Here is an 11,772-nt window from a genome sequence, read left to right on the forward strand (position 1 = left end):
GAAGGTAGAGGTGGCAAAGGCCAAACAAAGAGCATATGAGGACTTGTATGCTAGGCTAGACAGTAAGGAGGGAGAGGGGGATCTGTACAGGTTGGCAAGGCAGAGAGATAGAGATGGGAAGGATGTGCAGCAGGTTAGAGTGATTAAAGATAGAGATGGAAATGTACTGACAGATGCCAGAAGGGTGATGGGAAGATGAAAGGAGTACTTTAAGGAGTTGATGAATGAGGAAAACGAAAGAGAACAAAGAGTAGAAGAGGTGACTGTTGTGGAACAGGAAGTAGCAAATGTTGGTAGAAGTGAGGTGAGAAGGGCGTTGAAGAGGATGAAGAGTGGAAAGGCTGTTGGTCCTGATGACATACCTGTGGAGGTATGGAAGTGCTTAGGAGAGGTGGCAGTAGAGTTTTTGACAAGTTTGTTTAACAAGATCTTGGAGAGTGAGAGGATTCCAGAGGAATGGAGGAGAAGTGTATTGGTGCCAATTTTTAAGAACAAGGGAAATGTGCAAAGCTGTGGCAATTATAGAGGTATAAAGCTAATGAGCCATACAATGAAGCTGTGGGAAAGAGTAGTGGAAGCTAGGTTAAGGGTAGAGGTGAGCATTTGTGAGCAGCAATATGGTTTTATGCCTAGAAAGAGTACATCAGATGCAGTATTTGCTTTGAGGATGCTGGCGGAGAAGTACAGAGAAGGTAACAGGGAGTTGCATTGTGTCTTTTTAGATTTAGAGAAAGCGTATGACAGGGTGCCAAGAGAGGAGCTGTGGTATTGTATGAGGAAGTCTGGAGTGGCAGAGAAGTATGTTAGAGTGGTGCAGGACATGTATGAGAGCTGTAAGACAGTGGTAAGATGTGCTGTAGGTGTGACAGAAGAGTTTAAGGTGGAGGTGGGTCTGCATCAAGGATCGGCTCTAAGCCCCTTTTTGTTTGCTCTGGTGATGGGCAGGATGACAGATGAGGTAAGACAGGAGTCCCCATGGACTATGATGTTTACAGACGACATTGTGCTCTGTAGCGAGAGCAGGCAACAGGTGGAGGAAAATTTGGAGAGGTGGAGGTATGCTCTGGAAAGCAGAGGAATGAAGGTTAGCCGCAGCAAGACGGAATACATGTGTGTGAATGAGAGGGACCCAGGAGGATCGGTGAGGCTACAGGGAGCAGAGGTAAAGAAGGTGCAGGATTTTAAGTACTTGGGGTCAACGGTCCAGAGCAACGGAGAGTGTGGAAAGGAGGTGAAGAGGCGGGTACAGGCAGGTTGGAATGGGTGGAGAAAAGTGTCAGGTGTGTTGTGCGATAAAAGAGTATCAGCGAAAATGAAAGGAAAGGTGTATAGGACAGTGGTGAGACCAGCGATGCTCTACGGCTTAGAGACAGTGGCGCTGAAGAAAAGACAGGAGGCAGAGTTGGAGGTAGCAGAGCTGAAGATGTTAAGGTTCTCTTTGGGAGTGACAAGGATGGATAGGATCAAGAATGAGTTCATCAGAGGGACAACCCACGTTAGATGTTTTGGAGATAAAGTCAGAGAGGCCAGATTGAGGTGGTTTGGGCATGTTCAGAGGAGAGATGGTGAATATATCGGTAGAAGGATGCTGAGGTTGGAACTGCCAGGCAGGAGGTCTAGAGGAAGACCTAAGAGGAGATTTATGGATGCAGTGAGAGAGGACATGAAGTTAGTTGGTGTGAGAGAAGAGGATGCAGAGGATAGGGTTAGATGGAGGCATATGATTCGCTGTGGCGACCCCTAAAAGGGAACAGCCGAAAGACAAAGTAACAAATGTATCCATTGACGTTATTATGCTCACTACATACAGTACGCTACTGTGTTATGGTCTAAAATGCCCCCGACCTAGGCCACGGATTGCCCACCTTAATTCATAGGTTTATGGTTTACAAATTACAAATTATAACAAATGAATTTAATAAAGTAAAATTTTATTTTTTATATTGCTTACTATAAATTAAGCAATATAAAAAAAGGTTGTATAGGGGCAAAATATATAAATTATATATTTTTTCATATACCACATGTATATTTTTATATTGGTTATTTTATAATCAAAATCATTTCCTGTAATTTTTCATCACAAACAATATTTATTTAGTGTAATTTGTGATAAATAATTTGTTATTTGTACATTGACAAACCCCTGCAAAATAAATGTGCCATAAAATAATCATTTTGGGGGATTTGTATTAATCGTCTCGACGAGTGTCACGTGCCTAGGGTTAATTATAATAGTAATAATATATTTAATAATAATAAACCTTTGAATGTATGTCCTAATATAATATTTGATAGAGATTATGTAGGGGGGCAATCCGTGGCAGGGGGGCATTTTAGCGCATAACACCTGTTTGTGTCCGCGGTAAAGTTAGTTTGATATTCGCATCTCCGAATTCAATAGCTGCGTAAATAAACCCGCAAATAAGATACCCACATATATTTCCTCTCTACATTGTCTTTAAGCTCCATCCGCCTTAAATTATACATGTTTAAAAGCATAAACACCATTATTCTCTACGGCGCAACAAATGATTTAGGGTCATCGCAAAATGCCGCATACCAACAAAAAGCGTAGAACGATATAGATCTTCCCTTCTGTTCAGCGCCTGAAGGAGCAAAAAGCAACTTTGTTGCCGCACTGGAAACTAGAAATAGGAGACTAGTACTACCTGATAAAATATAAATTTTTAACAAAAATACAGAAACATCAGCATACACAATGGAATAAATGAACTTACATGCATTATACCGAAGGTTTCCTTATATATTGTTCCTTTGCAATTACAATGTTGCCAACTCGTCAGTAAGGAAAGTAGCTATTGGCTGTCGTAGAAGTCGCTAGAAGTCGCTAGATGACGTCATCACGTAATTTGCATAATGCAATTCTGTCATATGGCTTTCAAAAAGTTACGTGACAGTTTGAAGCTTGAAATATGGTAAGAATGTGTATTTGTATCTGACAAACCCATTTGTAACATTTCGACTTTTATCTCATAACATTAAGTTTATTCTTGTAGATTTACATTTTTTTTTATTTTTAACGTTTCAATAAAGCTCCATCGTACCGTCGTAGTTTTTATACATAGATATATTTTACTATATATATCACCATTTTTTTCATATTTAGCAGATGTTTTTATCCAAAGGGACTTATAAATGAGGACTCCTGCGAGAGGACAGGCCTGTCTGTGAGTGCTTTGGGACGGGGGAGGGGCCGGCGGCGGCGGCTGCTGTGACAAGTTGAGAAGAGTCAGTACAGACACATCAGAGTCTCCAAAAGTCTCCAGTAACACAAGAAAAAGTCGCCAGATTTGTCGCTAGTCGCTTTTTTAAAAAATTGTCACTAAATATAGCGGCAAAGTCGCTAAGTTGGCAACACTGTGCAATTAACATGCCGACAATAAAACCGTTATTGTTGCACTATGGTTCCACTTTTTCTCTGATGTTATTTTAATTTACTTGTATTAATGATCCATTTCTTTGTGTGTCATTATTTAGTTTCGAGTGTCCGATAAATAAAATAAAGATTAAATAAATCAATAAAGAAAAGCATGAATTAGAATAGGTACTTTCCTATTATTTTCCACTAATTCCCTCCCGTTCATTGCGCCCCACCTGTCATGTCTGTATTCTCTACTAGTGGAGCGCACCCCACACTTTGAGAACCACTGGCTTAAGTGAAGGTGCTAATTTCTACCCTCCCATATGTACGTGGTAGAAGAATGTTTGTATGTAAGATTAATATGGCGTAAATGAGGTTTTCTGTGCGTATCCGCATTAGAAGCTGTGTACGCTCACAAAGTTTTAAGTTTTATTGTCATATGCACAGTAAAGAAACATTTTTCCCCTTACAATGAAATTCTTTCTTTGCTGTCCCCCAGTGAATGCCACTAAATAAAGCTGTGTGCACTCTGCCTGCAGTTGCTTAACACGCGTTTAAGACTTTACATAAGTTTATGTTAAATGTAAAACTCTTGTATTTGAAGTAATTTCGTATTGTTTAAATTAGAGATGGGGGGGGAAATCAGTTCAGTTATACATCACGATTCTTTTGTGTGGCTATTTACATCACCACATTGACTGCAAAAAGTATTTTTACATTCATAAAAGAGATGAACTCTCGGATCAGCGCATCAGCCTCAGATATTAATGATTCTGAAAAGAGCAGAGAAGCTTCCGGGTAGTGGCATTACACATACGTTACAGTTTTTTTTCCAATTGCTAACACAAAATTTTTTAAACTAGTCTGGTTTTATCAAAATACTTAACACAATTCACAAAACCACACACCCAAACTGCAAAATACCTCATACTGTATATCTTGCAAAATGAAGCACTGCAACCCACATAGCTTTATCAAAATCAAACTTTTGCATGAAATTGCACACACTTCATTCATATTACCAGATTTTTGCCTAACCATCTATGTACACACTGTTTGGCATAATGAAAAGCACCCCCATCTTTAGTATCCTTTGCCATAATACTAAAATATGTATCAGATTGTTCACAGAAATATTTGCAGATACACACACATGCTGTTGCAACATTTTTTTTTTACTACAGTAATCAAGTCAGTGCAACATATGCACAGTAGATACATTTACATGGGACTAAACAAAAATATTCTTACAAAAAACAGTAAACTGAAAAAAGAACATTTCAGAAAAAATATTTTACAGTAAAAAAAGAGGCAAGAAAAAATAATTAGGCAGCCTCTTGCCGCACAGCCGGGTCTGGCCACAACACCTCAACAACATCACATGTAATATCTTCCCTTGCCAGACATTGAGGGAAGAAGCGCTTTGAGTGTCTTATCCATCCCTGAATTGCACCCACATCAATCTCATCACATGCGTCTTCCATGGCCTGCACAAGAGGCATGCGCACAAAGGGCTGCCGGTCATATACCTTCCACCTCCATGCTGAAAAGAACTCTTCTATGGGGTTCAGAAATGGTGAGTATAGTGGGAGGGATTGCACGAGAAATGTTGGGTGGCCTGCAAACCAGTTTTGGACTGGGGCTGCACAATGAAAGCTCACGTTGTCCCATATTAAAAGATATTGGTTTCTTTGATGGTCTGCATCATTCATACGCCCTGGTGGTATAAGAATGTTGTGAAGTCTGTCCAGAAATGTGACAATATGGGCTGTGTTGTATGGTCCAAGGTTGGCATGACGGTGGAGGACACCATGCATACTGGAGATGGCAGCGCACATTGTGATGTTCCCACTACGTTGGGCAAGAACATCTATAATGGCTCTGTGGCCAACGACGTTTCTCCCTCTTCATCTGGTCTTTGCTAAACCTAGCCTCATATATAAAGATGGACTCATGTGGGATTGCATGAGCATCCATTTCCAGTACTCCCTGAAAAACAAAGAACAAAAATCAGTCAATATGGTGTTATCCAGTACACTGGGAAATGTTGCATGTAGTGTACTGCAGTCAATATAGTACTTACATCAACGTATGCTCGTCTGAGCTCTTTGTTTCTTTGAGAGTTTCTCTCAAACGGCACCTTATAAAGTTGTTTCATTCTGATTTGGTTCCACTTGAGAATGTGAGCCAATGTGGACAGACTGATTCGTTGAATGTTGTCCAATAAGGTGTTGTCTTGGATGATGTGGCTTTGAATTTCTCGTAATCTGATTTCATTATTTTCCAAAACTAAATTTACAATGGCAGCTTCCTGTACCCTGATGAACATTTGGCCCCTTCCTCCAACATGGTGTCATCTCTCAGTCCTTTAGAAAAAATTAAATAAATATCTATATATAATATATAGGGCTTGGACAATGCAGGCTAAATATTTTCCCCCACAGTAGAGTACATTGTACAGGAATCTTGTACAGTTTATGAATGGCTGATGTCATACACTAAGTAAACAGGTGTCACCCGACTAATACACTAGACATGGGGTATACTACATGTGTACTACATGAAATTTTGGTTACATACCTGTTCTTCAGTCTAAAGGTCCGGATGACAAAGGCTACAGTAAAACGGCTTAAGTTTGGCTGCACTATCTGTCCAGCCTCACGCATTGTCAGCCCATGGTTGATTACATGATTTACTAAAGTTGCTCTGATTTCATTTGAAAGTGTTTGTCTTCTTTGGCCATGAAGTCCTCTACCTGCTCTACCCCTACCTCTCACTCTTCCTCCCCCTCTTATTTTCAACCTCCGTCTCCCTCTCTCTGCAATGTCTTTCATTGTTGTTGTAAAAAAAAAAAATGTGGTCTTTTCATTGTGCCTCCATCCTCATTGAAGTATTAACAATTAACCATTAAGGCGTTTGGCCAGGTGGCACATGTAATTGGCCAATTAGCTCATGTAGTGTCATTTTAAATGGCAGTGTTTTGAAATGGCAAACATGTGACTTTATGTCAGATTGTTGTGTCTTATGCAGATAACTGTTTTCAGTGCATTTAAAAAATGTCATTTTAAAATGCAAAATGTGTGTAAAGCAGAAAATGTGGTTAGACTTTTGGAGACTTGAGAAGTTTTGCTCTCTGTGTGCCAGTTTAAATAATTGGGCTGTGCAAGTCATTTTAGTGTGTTAGCGATTGGAAAAAACTGTAAAAGCCTCAGATCTGCCTTTTTCTCTAAACTCTATGAGCGAATTAGTCTCGAATCCACTCATTACACATGCTTACACCAGTCTCAAAACACTGTGAGCGCCAATTAGTTGAAAACTCCATCTGTGTGCACCCATGTGCCCATTGTCAGATTGAGTTTTAAGACTTTAGAGGTATTTAATGAGATAATATTCCACCATTTCTTCATAATCCTACAAGTGGTACACAGTGAATTATTTGCTAAATTTGTTTAGAAATAATATTCATGCTGGATTACACATACGCACTGCTCAGTTAAATGTTGTATTAAACTCTGGTATTTGAAGTTAGTTTGTATTGTTTAAATGCTTTTTAGGTGAGAAAACTAATGATATATAATGTTATAAGAAACAAGCTTTATTTAATTAATCATGAAACTTTTAAGGTGTAAAATTGTAACAAACTTAGGGAAAATGTAATATTGAATCGGGATGTTTATAAAATCCTATGCATTGTGATATTTTATTGGGAGGCAAGTATCCAATGAGATGTCTCAATTTCCAAAGCATAATTTGTCAATTTTTTCCCCCCCAAGCTAAAAAAGTATTTGGATGGTGCATCCATTAGATTACAGTTTTTCTGAATTGCTAAAACACATTTCCTAAAATCTCATCTTTGTCTCAAAACACAAACTCTAAAATTCAAGCTACAGTCACAAAACCTTCGACTTCTGTTGCAAAACCAAACATTTGACCCAAAACTATTTGAACTTTACTCAAAATCAAGCACTACTGTCAAAAACCACACAAAATCAGCCAATGTGCAAACACAACTTAGCAACGATTACACACTAGATAAATAAATACAAAACACTGTGGAATAGCGGTAAAATAATATTTATTCGTTTATTCTTGTACTCAAATTTAAACAAAAAGTTTTATATAAAAAAATATATACTGTATATTTTACAGCATATTCAGATAATTTATTCTGCCTCAGCATTATGCCTCTGTGCTGGGTGAGGCCACAGGACTTCATCCACATCACATGCCATGTTCTCCCCTGCAAGGCAACGAGGAGAGAATCCTTTAGCATGCCGAATCCAGCCCTGGCAAAGATCTAACTCCAATCTCACCACATGCTCCATTCATTGCTTGAAGTAGATTTTCTTGTGTGTTAGGGTTTTGGTCGTATACTTTTCATCTCCATGCCAAGAAAAACTCTTTAATAGGGTTTAAAATGGACCACGGTGAAAGCTCACATTGTCCTAAATGATAACATACATGGGATGCTCAAGCAAAGCATCCCGTAGACCATCCAGGAATGTTAGTAGAATTTCGGAGTTGTATGGCCCAATAGTAACATTACTGTGGAGAACCCCATAGCTGTTGATGGCAGCACAGATACTGTAGTTACATTTCTTGCCTTCTGGCCAGGCAGTTCAATAATGGCACGTTGACCTATGACCTTGTGACCTTTTCTTCTCCTTTTGGCTAGATTGAATCCAGCTTCATCCATGAAGATCTATTCATGAGGCCTAACCATTGAGTCAAGCCTAAAGATTCTCTGCACACAGTGGAAACAAACTACATTTAGTTCTGTAAATGACACAGTATGATGCATACATTTGCTGCTTCCCAGACAATACAGTGTACATTCTACTACTGAGTTTACTGTAAAAGTTTACTTACTTGCACATACTGACATCATTGCTCTTTCACTCTCACTGTTTCGCTCAAATGGTACCCGATAAACTTGTTTCATCCTTATCTTGTTGCGTTACAGGACACGGTCAATTGTTGACAGACACACACTATTTATTCCCTCAAAATGTATGTTGTCTTCTATAATCCGCTGCTGTATTTCACGCAGTCGAATTGCAATATTTTGACGGACCATATCCACAATAAGTGTCTCCTGGTGTTGTGAGAACATGCGTGTTCTTCCACCTTTATGTGGCCGTCTTTCAATTTTAAAAAAACAACAACATTTAGTTAGAAGTATACACACATATATATATATATATATATATATATATATATATATACAGTACATACAGCATGTACATATATACACATACATACTCATACACATATATATAGTATATACATATACAGTCATGGCCAAAAGTTTTGAGAATGACACAAATATTAGTTTTCACAAAGTTTGCTGCTAAACTGCTTTTGGATCTTTGTTTCAGTTGTTTCTGCAATGTACTAAAATATAATTACAAGCACTTCATACATTTCAAAAGCTTTTATCGACAATTACATGACATTTATGCAAAGAGTCAGTGTTGGCCCTTCTTTTTCAGGACCTCTGCAATTCGACTGGGCATGCTCTCAATCAACTTCTGGGCCAAATCCTGACTGATAGCAACCCATTCTTTTATAATCACTTCTTGGAGTTTGTCAGAATTAGTGGGTTTTTGTTTGTTCACCCGCCTTTTGAGGATTGACCACAAGTTCTCAATGGGATTAAGATCTGGGGAGTTTCCAGGCCATGGACCCAAAATTTCAACGTTTTGGTCCCCGAGCCACTTATCACTTTTGCCTTATGGCACGGTGCTCCATCGTGCTGGAAAATGCATTATTCTTCACCAAACTGTTGTTGGATTGTTGGAAGAAGTTGCTGTTGGAGGGTGTTTTGCTACCGTTCTTTATTCATGGCTGTGTTTTTGGGCAATATTGTGAGTGAGCCCACTCCCTTGGCTAAGGAACAACCCCACACATGAATGGTTTAGGATGCTTTACTGTTAACATGACACAGGACTGATGGTAGCGCTTACCTTTTCTTCTCCGGGCAAGCCTTTTTCCAGATGCCCCAAACAATCGGAAAGAGGCTTCATCAGAGAATATGACTTTGCCCCAGTCCTCAGCAGTCCATTTACCATACTTTCTGCATAAGATCAATCTGTCCCTGATGTTTTTTTTGGAGAAAAGTGGCTTCTTTGCTGTCCTTCTTGACACCAGGCCATCTTTCAAAAGTCTTCGCCTCACTGTGCGTGCAGATGCGCTCACACCTGCCTGCTTCCATTCCTGAGCAAGCTCTGCACTGGTGGCACTCCGATCTCGCAGCTGAATCCTCTTTAGGAGACGATCCTGGTGCTTACTGGACTTACTTGGATGCCCTAAAGCCTTCTTAACAAGAATTGAACCTCTTTCCTTGAAGTTCTTGATGATCCTATAAATTGTTGATTTAGGTGCAATCTTAGTAGCCACAATATCCTTGCCTGTGAGGCCATTTTTATGCAATGCAATGATGGCTGCACACGTTTCTTTGCGGGTCACCATGGTTAACAATGGAAGAGCAATGATATTAAGCATCACCCTCCTTTTAACATGTCAGTCTGCCATTCTAACCCAATCAGCCTGACATAATGATCTCCAGCCTTGTGCTCGTCAACATTCTCACCTGAGTTAACAAGACGATTACTGAAATGATCTCAGCAGGTCTTTTAATGACAGCAATGAAATACAGTGGAAAGGTTTTTTTGGGATTAAGTTAATTTTCATGGCAAAGAAGGACTATGCAATTCATCTGATCACTCTTCATAACAATCTGGAGTATATGCAAATTGCTATTATAAAAACTTAAGCAGCAACTTTTCCAATTTCCAATATTTATGTAATTCTCAAAACTTTTGACCACCATTGTATATACCACATATATATTTTATTTAGTAAATGTTTTTAAAGACAGTACCATGGAGAAAATATTTTTCATTGTGCCCTTACTGAGACAAGTATACTTTTTACCTGTTTTCTTCTCTAAAGGTCCGGATTATAGTAGCCACTGAGAACCTGCTTAGGTTTGGTTGCATACGTTGCCCTGCCTCCCTCATAGTCATGCCATGCACTAGAACATGATCTATGACAGTTGCTCGAATGTCATTTGAAATTACAGATCTTCTTCTTGGTTTTAGTCCTTGCCCACCACCTCTACCTCTGACTCTGACACGTACTCCTCTGACTCCTCTTCCTCTTTCATTGTATTGCTCCATTGTTGGACTCGGGCCATTTGCATTTGCCTAGGCTTATATATTGTTTACTAATTGGGTTCAATGATTGGACACATGCGTTTTCAATTTTGAGATGTAGTGTGTAAATGATGAAAACAGTGGGCTAATTGTGTTTAAGTTCTGTAGCCTGTGTGCACCATTCTGAGTACAAGTGCACCACACTGCTAAATGTGTTTTGTGTGTGCGAATGTGTTTACAGGTGTGATAAATGGGAGATTCAGATTAGCAAATTGTGCCCTAACCAGAAGAATAGTGTTTAAGATTTTGACAACTCTGGGATTGATTTGATGATAGAGTTTTGATGAAAGAGTAGTTGACAGTTTAGTTTTTACAATGGGAATTGGTGTTTTAGCAATTCAGAAAAACTGTAACGTCCTGGAAGCATGCTCTCACTACGAGATCTGTGAGTTTCTGATTTTTTCTTTAAGGGGCAGAATAGGTTTACATCACTAGAAAAACATGGAGATGAATAATTTCTTTTTATAAATTACTTTTTGGCTGATTTATAACTTTTGTGACATTGAGAGTGTGCTGTTAAAACAACTGTTTATTCTGGATTTTACCAAAAACCAACGAGAATCAAAAGCTGACTGCTATTTTTATTTTTTTTTAATTGGAAATTGTCTAATAATGTTAATAGCCAATTGTGTTCTTTGGTTTAATAATGTTCAATTTCACTTAACATAATTAAACACACATGAAGACAAAATTACATTTAAAATTATGCTTTTACCTTTAGGAATCCACCTTTTATCATTTCTTCTGTTAGATACAAGATATTGTAGTAAAATATTTAGAGAATAAAATCGTAACCCTGGTGGAAGTGAAGTGACTCAAAATCAACATCCCATCCCACTCGTATACACAATCTGTCACATTTCTGTTGTTACTTTCTGCTTCTTGTAAAAAATGTTCTGTTTTATCATTTCAAACAGCATCATCTCAACACCGGTGATGTTTAGGGAGGAAACACAAACTCCCCCATGATAAAGCAAAAGATTATTAGAGTAAAATAATGCAAAATCAATTAATCATAATTAACCAGAGATAAAGCATAGTTACAGTAAAGTCTTAAAGTTTCAGATGTTTCACAACACTTCTCACTCGGTGATATTTCTATAAACAGTCTTTGTACATCCAGCAAAAATCCAATATGTTAAACTTTTTCCGGTCTTTTGTTGTTTTTAA

General features: G+C 38.5%; 1 protein-coding gene across 1 annotated transcript in view; it reads left to right on the forward strand.

Moving 5' to 3' along the window:
* LOC128527467 (butyrophilin subfamily 1 member A1-like) overlaps positions 1-11,772 on the forward strand; it is a 54,802-nt gene that overhangs the window by 41,482 nt on the left and 1,548 nt on the right. The window lies entirely within an intron of this gene.

This window comes from Clarias gariepinus, chromosome 1 (genome assembly GCF_024256425.1).
Source record: "Clarias gariepinus isolate MV-2021 ecotype Netherlands chromosome 1, CGAR_prim_01v2, whole genome shotgun sequence".
Lineage (NCBI taxonomy): Eukaryota > Metazoa > Chordata > Actinopteri > Siluriformes > Clariidae > Clarias > Clarias gariepinus.